The following is a 10,694-nucleotide window of genomic DNA, read 5'->3' on the forward strand; positions in this document are numbered from 1 at the left end:
AAACCAATTAAAGCTGATTTCTGTGCACGACAGGAAAAAAAGGCCTCCTTTTTTCACTCTCGCGAAGGTGTCACAATGGGTTCCATGCAGACCTTCCTCTGAGGCAAGTTTGTGTTTTCCACGCTTGTGACACTTGGCTTACCGATGTTCCTCACACAGCCACTTAGGCGGAGCTTTTGCACAGTGAAACCTCTCTGAACTGAATGTAATTGAGGTAATTAGACACGTGTAAGACTAAATTAGCATACCTGTGCCAGAGTAACCCTGCCCTGAATCCAGGCTGACAAATTTATTGAACCGATTCTATCGGCTCAAAGTCATCAGGTTTGATTTCCTGCCACGTTTTATTGAACTTTCAGCAGTTGCCATGTTTATCATTATTATTATCAATTCACGTTTTGTTTTAATCTTGTTTTCGATGTCACTGTCATTTGGTAGCTCTCTGCTTTTTTGCTACTATCACTTGTTTGCTTCCTTGATTTTTATCCAGCCATTTCATCTTATTGGATTTCTGTGGTGGAAAAAAAAATGCCCAAATATTGTAATAGAATGTAATATCATTTGCTTCAATCATATTGCTGTCAATTTATATCGGCCTGTTTCAGTGTTATGAGATATGGATGAACAGCAATAAGAATGAATCTTTTTGATTAGGCAGCCGAATGGCATTTAAGACACAAGCGTTGGCAGAGAAAGCAGAAATAAAATGCAGGATCACACAGACTTTGAATTTAAAATGTCTTTCGCACCTTCTTAAGTGCGCGCACATTGTGTCTGACCAGATGACTTCATCAGCGGGAGCTTATCATCCATCTTGCCAGCTCCCAAACAACCCATCAGTGATGGATGCCATCGTTCAATGCCTAACATACAACAGATCAAATGATTTTGATCTGAGGTTTTGTGAGCTTGTGCATGTTGGCTTTTCTGTTTTTATCATTATGAGATGTCGCTTAGCTTAAGTTTTTGTTTATTTTTTTCAAATAGAGCACATTTCTAGAACTTAATCAGAATAGATTCTTTAGGCTGTTGTTGATCCTTGTGTTGGCAATAGGTTGCTTTCTGATTGGCAAATCTTCTTTCATTAACTGGTACAGTAGTGGTGATGGTTTAGAGTTGGGTATAAAGGTTTGGCATCAGAACACCACCAATTCACTGATGAAGACAGAATTCTGACAGGTTTAAATTTCAGCTTTATATTTGCTGACGAACCTCTTTATCCTCACTGAAAAACACTTGAGTGTTGATCTTTTACAAATGTAGGCCTAGGCAGCACATTATTGGTATTTACACTCCCTTGTTTTTAATATGGGCGTTTATGTACATATTGTAGAATTTACTGAGAGTAAAAAAATATCATGTAAGCCTATCTTAGCAAACAAAGTGTGAGTCCTGGATTTTCGGTTTCTGTCAATACCTAACATAGGATGGATCAAGTGGTGGTTTTTCTCTGGCCTCCTTTAAACTGCTCCATTAACTCATGTTTCAGGTTCACCCAGGGGAGACAATTGTGGACACAGGTCAAATTCCGCAGTTCAAAGAACTTCCACATTGCCAGGACCCTCAAATGCCAAGTAGTGCTGCTCCTATCTTCTCTTGAGTTTTGACCTCAGGTAGGCTTTATACTGAGGTAATATATGCACAAAGGGTGAGCAATCAAGATCAGAGGGTTTGCCATCTGCCCAATCAGTATGCAATTTTCATTTCTCACTACATTACATTATTGTCTTTTAATAGACACTCTTATCCAGAGCGACTTACATAGGTTAAAGTTTTATCCATTTATACACATGAAATTGTGGGTTAAGTACCTTGCCCAAAGGTACAAGAGCAGCACCCCAATGGGGAATCAAGCCAGCAACCATTAAGTTACTAGCCATGCCCCTGACCACTACGGCACATTGTTAACCCCTCATTACATGAGATATAAATAGGTAACAAGCAAAATGGTTCCTTGCAATGCATGGTTGTCCATTCATACTGTCTGCAGGTACTCACTGGAGGTATATAAGGCTGGCTGAACAACCCAAGACACATGGTTTTTAAACAAAGATAAGATTATCCAGCACAGCCACACAGAGGTGAATCCAAAACAACAGATCCCCCAGCGCCTATGATAACCTATAAAGCTGCAATGGATTTGTACATTATGAATGATAAGATGCAGCCCTCAGGCAAAAATTTTGAAATGCAAAGTACACTGTAAACCATAAAGAAGGAGCCTTGTGTGTGGTACGAATATGTTATTCCTGTACGGTTGGGAAAAGCGTCAGCTGCCTGCACTGTATGTGATGTCGGGCATCTCCGCGTTTGAATATCTAAAGGAGAGCTTCAGGTGAGAATGTTTATTCTGTGTTTTTTTTCCGTTAGCAGTAGAGGGGCACTGTGTGATCTGAGAGGGAGGCACATTTTTATACCTGTAACCCCCCAAACAACCTCCCTGCCGACAGGATTTAGAGGGTGAAGCCACTGTGAGACCCACTTCATGCTCTCCAAGGAGCCTATCAGAGTTTGTGGGTGGACGCAGAGGTGGGAATATCGGTTATCCGGTGAGCTTAATTATCGAACGTGGCCGGTCCAAGCCGCCGGAGGCGTCATTGGCGGCTGGCCCGCTGAACCACACGGATGCTCTCGAAGGAGACCCTCCCACGGACCGGTCCTTGAGGCCCGCGCCAAATTGACCGGGTACAGAGGCGCTTGATGGAGTGTTTCCTGCAAGAGGCCCTGTGCACCTACCCTGTGCAATTCCTTGCTGGTCTCCAATCAGTACCTGCGCCTGACCCTGTCTGACACATTCATCAACTCTTACAGTATGTAGGAGATTCTCTTTAGATTCTCAAAAGTTTTACTTGGGGGAAAACATTATACTCCAGTCTCCCCCTTTGATGTACCAAACAGCAGCAGGCAGACATATGACCTGAACATAAGACTCAGCCACTATTTTCATTATAGAAAATCATGTGTTCTAGTACCTTCTCCTGTTTGTTGCCTAGCACTTTACAGCGCAGGATATGAGGATAGTGTTTAGGGTTGTCAGTCAATCAAAAATGCAGCTTTCTCCTCTTATTGTATTCTCCTTGTTATTGTTCATTCTGACGTACAATTGCAACACAGTGCGCACGAACACTGTTATCTACACAGAAGCGTGACGCAACAGCGCAGATCGCGTCAGCTGAAAGAGCGCAGCGGTCCGTTACAGTTCCAACTCACCGCTCGCAACTTCAGTTCTCTTCACCGGAACGCAAAACGACCTGACAACAGCTCAATGATACCGGGAAAAATCGCGCCGATGCGCCGCGCAGACAGCGCACCTCAAGGATATAATTCATCTTTATTTCCGCACTCCTCCTGCCCGCCGCGCTAATGCAGCACTGGAGTCGCACAGTTGCTGATTAAACCGACTCCATTCATCACGTCTTCAGCGGGTTCGCACCAGCGCCGCTACTGTTGCGAGGTGGAAGGAGAAACATCCGCAAAACCCCCCGAGCCGTTTTCCATTACGAGCGGTTTACTTACAATCAGCTCCCCGTTAGCGTTACAAGAACATCACTCCTGCGCGCTTAGAAGTCTCCAGATTACATTAAATGGGAAATTGTGATGAATGATGTTTTCCTTCCTTTTTTTCACTCCGCAAAAGAAAACAACAATTTAATTTGGGCGGTCTAGACGAGACGCAGATTTGAGGTTTTGTTTGAGCGTGTTGAGAGACTGGGAGAAAATCTGCTTACGGGGCCCTCATCTGTTCCGAGAGACAACTAAACAGGTGTAGTACAATCACCTACAGAGGCGTTTCCCACTTCAAAGACACTGCAGCCAGCCTGAGTACAGGGTTCTAATTTTACATTCCTAGTCTTAAGTCTTTCTTCAAGCTCATGTTTACAGCTGGGAAATTCATAGCAACCCAATTTTCTGTCATTGTTTTTGACTAAGTTGACTTTATTCAATAATTCATTGCTTTTATCATTTTGCCTATGAGTGCAAACTGGCCTTCTGTTTTGTTTTGTCTTTTTAGGATGATCACATGGTTTGGACCACACAAATTAACATCGATCTAATAGTTCTACCAGAGCGGTTATTATCCACCTGGATATCTGGATTATCTACCTGTCCCATCACCCCAAATACACCACTCAAACCCTTTCCACTCAGTCTTCTATTCAATATAAAACATTCTGTGGAAAGAGAAGGTTAAGGACCTAATTGGATAATTTACCTTCAAGACAACAAAACTGCAGCTCTTTTAAATGTTTCAGATAATTTGGAGTTTTAAACGGATGCTGCTATTACCCTGCGTGTACCCGACTTTTAAGAATCTAGTGCACTATATGTTTTGGCGTGCATTAGATTTTGTAGTTCTAAGTGGAAGAAAAATAGGACAGCCAAAGAAAATGTGATCTTTGACTGAAGAGAGGGGGGCATTATCAGGAGAGATGAGGAAATTTCTACTTCAGTGGATTGGCAATGGAAAAAACAGAAAAAAAAAAAAATCTGTTTTCTGTTTCTGAGTGAAAAAGAGTTTCTGTAACCCCCAGCCCATGGATTTGTTGAAAAATGGCCCTTTTCCATTATTTTGTAATATCCATTAGTTGCATTACACATAATGAAAACACCAAACGATATTTGAATATTTATTAACTAATAAGGGCCACCCCTTTGCCTTCAAAACAGCTTCAGTCCTTCATGGAATGCGGTTATATATAAGTTTTGAACTGTTTCCAGAGGGATATTGGAATATTCTTCAAGAAGGACGGCCTCCAGTTCTTTGAGAGATGAAGAAGGTGGAAATCTACTCTGCACTCTATGCTCAAGAACTTCCCATTAAGGTTCAATGATGTTTACCTCAAGTGACTGGTCACCCACCCTCAAGTGACTGGTCACCCACCCTCAAGTCACCCCCACGTGTCACTGATGTAGGCCTACATCAGCTTGTCCTGAAGTCTTAATGAACTATTTCCCTAGCAAAAAATACACTACAATTAATCAAAACCTGGACTGTTTGTCACATTTATAGCTATGCATTTCATGTCTGTATATAACTAATGACCTTTAAAATACGATTTACATGTTGAAAGCACACAGGGTAGTGGGCCTACATCATTTGAGTTACTTTTGTGCAGTCCAAGTGTTTTTCCTCCACACACTCATATCAGTGACCAAAAGTGTTCTGCCTGCACACCTTTTCCCTCTGTCAGCGATGCCTTGCGGTTCTGCTTCAGTTATTGTATGAATATTATCTCCCATTGCATTCCAATGCATTAAATTATTCCTCTGAGTTTTATTTCTCGAGTAATTAATTGCTTTTGATGTTGCATTCATCCCCATCTTCCGAATTTATTTAATTTCTCGTTTAATTCCTCGCATTTGGTACATTAGCATCCGAATGTATTCCAGCGCATCACCGGAGTGCTCACTTCATTTCCACTGAATTTATTGCGTTACGTATTGCGCATTTCCCAACTGGATGAGTTTGACTCATTGCGGCGCTAACAATATCACTATTGTGATTAGTGGTCCCAGCGTTCATGTTTTCTGCATCAAAGGATATTGTTATTCCCCGTCGCCTATCTGTTAACTTTGTGTTTTTTTCCGCTTGTGCCAGTTTGTTTACAGATCCTCTGAGATATGCCATTTGCCCTGAAACAAACGCTTCATGTCCCCGCCAACCAGACTGAATATGACCCTGAAACTTTATGCAGATCGCGAGCAAACTCATGAATCGATAATGCCGAGCTTCAAACATTTAGCCTGGGGAGTCTCTTATTTTTACATACTCCTATTGAGTACACATTAATATCATGCCAGTGTTAAATGCGGGAGCATCATCTGCTTGAGTTCAAGCACTAGAATGGTCTCTTCGCTGCAGATACAGTCAGGGCGCACTGCACTGAGGACAAGCCGATGTACAGTTGCTACCGAAGGCCAATGGCCTGCCTTGGTTTAAATGTTAGAGTCTGTCTGTAGGAGCTTAGATGCACGCTTTAGGGTTACTGCGCTGTTTCCTTCATGTCTCAGATGAAGAGCACACTTTCATCATTAGTGCGGTTGCAATCAATGTATTTGGAATAATTTTAAAGCTTTGCTCGAGGCTGCATTCAGTGCCAGATAATGTGTGCGTCGCTACTTTCTGCAAATTTTCTTTATAACTGACATTCAGTGCACAAAGAACAGGAACTGTATTGTTCATTATATGGAATATGTTACATGTTTTCATCAGATTGATAACTGATAACTGATTTGGTAACTGATTGATTTGACAGCTAACACTGAGAGGAGAGTATTTAGGAGTCTTATCCTGATCCCAAGAGCTAATTTATTTTCTAAGGTTTTAGTCAGTAATGTGTTACTTGTATTAAGGGATACCACTTGTGCTAAGTGGTGTGAATAAATGTGTCTTCAGAGAATTCTCAGCTGTCTTTTTTTTTTCTTTTGCCCTATTAACAATGAAACAGCTTTGATCCATCAAGTTCACTGCTGATTGGACAGCTGAAATTGTCATTATGTGCATGTGTGGAATGTGTGAGTGTGAGGCCAGCTATTGGCTAACAAGCCACGCCTTGTTGATTAACCTGTGATTAAATGCAGGTATGTGAGTAGGGAGTCAACAGAGAGGTGAGCATTTGGAGAGGGAGAGGGAGAGGGAGAGGGAGAGGGAGAGGGAGAGGGAGAGGGAGAGGGAGAGGGAGAGGGAGAGGGAGAGCGAGAGCGAGAGCTACAAAGGCTTAAAAATATCTTTTGTACTTTTGCACCTTTTGCTTTGATAAAGTGTGGTGCATTGCCGTGGAGTGGGGGCAATGAAATGCAACATTATTTATAATTCAGTTTTGACCCACAGCATTGCGGCAAAACAATTTTTATGCCTGATTCCAAAAGGATGCGAAACTTGGTGAAAAGCTGGGAAATGAGGTCTGACAAATTGAACTTTTAAATTTTAGTTTCTGTTTTTAAAAAAAAAAAAAATCTTCCTGGCAGCTTTTTAGACTTCAACTTCGCCAACAGGATAAAGCTCAGCAGAGCAGGGAGAATGGGAAATGATGACATACTTCATAAGTCAGCAGAAGACTAAACATTACCTGTAAATGTTTGTCAGACAAGCCTAGTGTGGTACTGTGAGGACTATGGGGGCTTTGCCTAACTAATCCAACTGAGTTTAGGAGCAAGCAGAGAAGGGGCTAAGGGCATAGCCCAGGTTTCTACTGTTTTTTTTTTGTTTTTTTTTTTTCTTTTCAACAACTCCCCTCCCCAGGCATACAGTGTTTCTCACATATGAAGAGACTGAGAATTCAATTGTATGATTTAAAAAAAAAAAAAAAAAAAAATCACTAGCAACATTAGCTATGATGGCTTGCTAATGATTGTAACAATTTTACCTCAATCTATGTGCAATCGCAAGTAGAGGTCCATTATGCTACAGCTCCTCAGGTTATGACTAGCACCAATTAACTTTTTTTTTTTTTTATGGAAATAAATGCTGATCTTTAAAATTCTTTTGTTTAGTGCATCGGGCCTTTAAATGTAACAGAAAACAAGTTCTTCCCCTTGCAGCTTGTTTATGAAGTTGCTTACAATGATGTGTGCCTAGTTGTTGTGACCCATTATGCAGCAATTTGATGCCAGTGATTATATGTGCCAGGCAGGTATGCAGATCACATAGAAGAGAAAATTGAGCTGAGATTGAGAATTATGTCAGGGCCCCAGTCTGTGGCGGGTCTGTAGATGGGTACATAAAGTAGTGACAAATTGCCCTGCCGATGATTTGAGCGTTTAACTGGGGAGGCTGGATTTATATCTGTTAATTACTATCTTACCTGCTCCCCGGCAATCAAACCCTCGACGCAGTTCAGGACAGGATGATGATTTTCGGAAGTATTCTTCCGGACACGCGTAGGTCGCACGACGCTAAGTGATGTTGGGGAAGTGCCTGGAATGTAATCATTTAACAGTCACAACATTGGGATGGGGAAATTTGTCCATTATTAAAATCCATACGCACAGTTCTATGCATATGGATTTTAATATGCACGCTGCTGTCTGGCCTTCCATATGTCTTCCTTGTATGTTTCCCTTTGGCATCTTGGGGAATGATACCGTAGCACAGAAGACCATGAAGGCCTAGTCATTTTCTTCCACCATTTACATTTCATTTACATTTATTCATTTGGCAGACGCTTTTATCCAAAGCGACTTACATAGGTTACAGTTCATTACAATGTTATCCATTTATACAGCTGGATATTTACTGAGGCAACTGTGGGTTAAGTACCTTGCCCAAGGGTACAGCAGCAGTGTCCCAGCGGGGATCGAACCAGCAACCTTTCGGTTACGAGTCCTGCTCCTTAACCACTATGCTACACTGCCGCCACCATACAATGTAAATGACAGAGGAGGTAAACGCTAAGTATGGTGTTTTGAAAAGTCTCCTTACCCAGACTCTATCTTTTAAAAACTTCAAGATTGCAAAGACTTATGTGAAGGGAATACATCCAGATATGAAGTATGGGAAATGACAACATGGGCATAAGAGTAATTATAATGCTTTAGTGTTAATACTTCATGTATTCTAATATATACCATGCAGAGCTACATCATCAGAACGTGCAATACACATCTGGGAGTGAAGATTAGTGAAACAGTATGGAAATTAGTAGAAAATTCAGTTGTTTAAGCCTATGGTAAGATTGGTTTTTTCCAAATTATGCAAGTACCATGATCTCATTTGCCAACTCCCTGTCATCCAGATTACCCTGTGCTTTGTAGCATTTTGGAAGATAATGAATCAAAGGAGAAAACTTCATTAAAGCCATTTAACAAATTCATGTTCGTGATTGCTTTATGGCCAGTTGGCTTTGGAGAGAACCCTCCTTGCCAAAAAGATTGCACTGTCTGTTTTAAATGACATTGCTAGAACTCAGATGGAATGTTTAAAAAGGTGTTTTAATCAATGGAAAAGGAAAGTGTGGGACGGTCTTACCAATTGTGAGCCAGATTATGAATCAAATGGGACATAATGAGATGGGTTTGCAACATGGTTTAGTCTTCAATTATTGCTGTCATTTCTATGGCCATCGGTCAGTTCATCGACTCTGTTTGACAAGGACGGATCGTCTTGATTTGTGCGCTGTGTAATTGGGGAATTAATATCACTGATGGGTCCGTGCTCTATCTCTCAATATTAGCTTGGCTCTCCTTCATATTCTTTCCAGATGTGTGTGTGTGTGTGTGTGTGTGTGTGTGTGTGCTTCTGTTTTTTAAGTCTTCTGAACGGAGTGATTACAGAGCAATTTGCTGTACTACATTACATCTCCACAGTGCCATTAAAATCTATTTAAAATGTCTGCAATGGGAACAGAGTTCAACTTCATGTAATTCAAAATATTGCTCTCCATGTAAAAAAAAAAAAAAAAAAAAAAAAAAAAAATCTGCTTTTGAATTTGTAAAAGGGCACTGATGCATCAGAAATGTTTCTTTTGGGCCATGTATTGTAAACTGATCATAAAGAATATCTACCCACATGATATCATAGATAATTCAAGGTCTCCTGGATATTAAAAGCAGTATCCTTTAGAAAGGGCAAAAGCATGTGTCCTTGCTTTTCATAAACAGAAAACCGCATCAGAGTCCTCAGGTATATCACCCTGGAATATGCACAGAAAGGTAGCCGGTCCTCATCTTGCCCGTTGGCATCGGATCCGCAGCTGTTTAAGTTCCCCTTGCATATAGTCACAGCATGTTCCAGAAGAAAGGAGCATCGATTTCCAGAAAGCCAGTGGGACCTCGCCGGGTTGTTTGCGGTCTATTTAATGCGGGGGGGGGGGGGGGGGGCATTAGGCCGGCCCAGGACTCGTTTGTATCAGAGCTTGAGCAGATGTTTGTATATAAAACTCACGCTCCGAGGCGCTCTGGCACGGAACTCCCCTCTGACACCCCCATCTTTTGCTGCTTGCCAGATTAAGCAGCTTATAATTAATGCTTCTGAGAATCTTTCACTGACGCTGTTTTGCAGTTGCGTGCCAAGTTGCATACATTGGGCTTGGCATCACCCCCCCCCCCCCCCCCCCCCACACACACACACACACGCACACACGCCCTTCTTCACCTCATAAAAGGCACTGGAATAAATTAGGGACTAAGAACAATCTCAAATCTCAATCATTGATATAATTCAAGTTCCAAAGAGGTTGTCACCTTTGGCAGGGCATGGCACACAAATGACACTCTGAGGAGTGTGGGTCGTAATGTGGCTATCTATGCCATGTAAATCTCCTGAAATCCCATAGATTTGCAGCTGTGGGTTCCGGCGTACATTTTCAATGAAGGCATCTGGAAGAGTCTAAGCACTCCTGTGCTCCTTTGTACAGCAGGAGAGTGGACTGGTAGAGTTTTATTTAGTCATGTCATTGATCCGCTTGAACTTTCCAATGACATTTAAAATGGCTGCCATCCCTCGCGGCGTGTCTCGTGGTCTGCCCTCTGCCCTGATCCGAAATCAATAGCGGGCAGCCGCCACCAAAACCGCCCAACCCCCCGCCGACGCCGGTTTCTGGACACAGCCTGTCTTATAGGGCGGTCAGAGTCTCCGAGGTGATTTTCGAGGAGAGGCTTGCTGAGCCTCCCTAACTAGATTGCCGTGTTTGCATGCATGCCTTTGTGGCTCAGGCCGGATCCCCGAAATCGCCGGATCACCTGGCGTTACCCCG

The sequence above is a fragment of the Megalops cyprinoides genome, chromosome 22, assembly GCF_013368585.1.
Source record: "Megalops cyprinoides isolate fMegCyp1 chromosome 22, fMegCyp1.pri, whole genome shotgun sequence".
NCBI lineage: Eukaryota > Metazoa > Chordata > Actinopteri > Elopiformes > Megalopidae > Megalops > Megalops cyprinoides.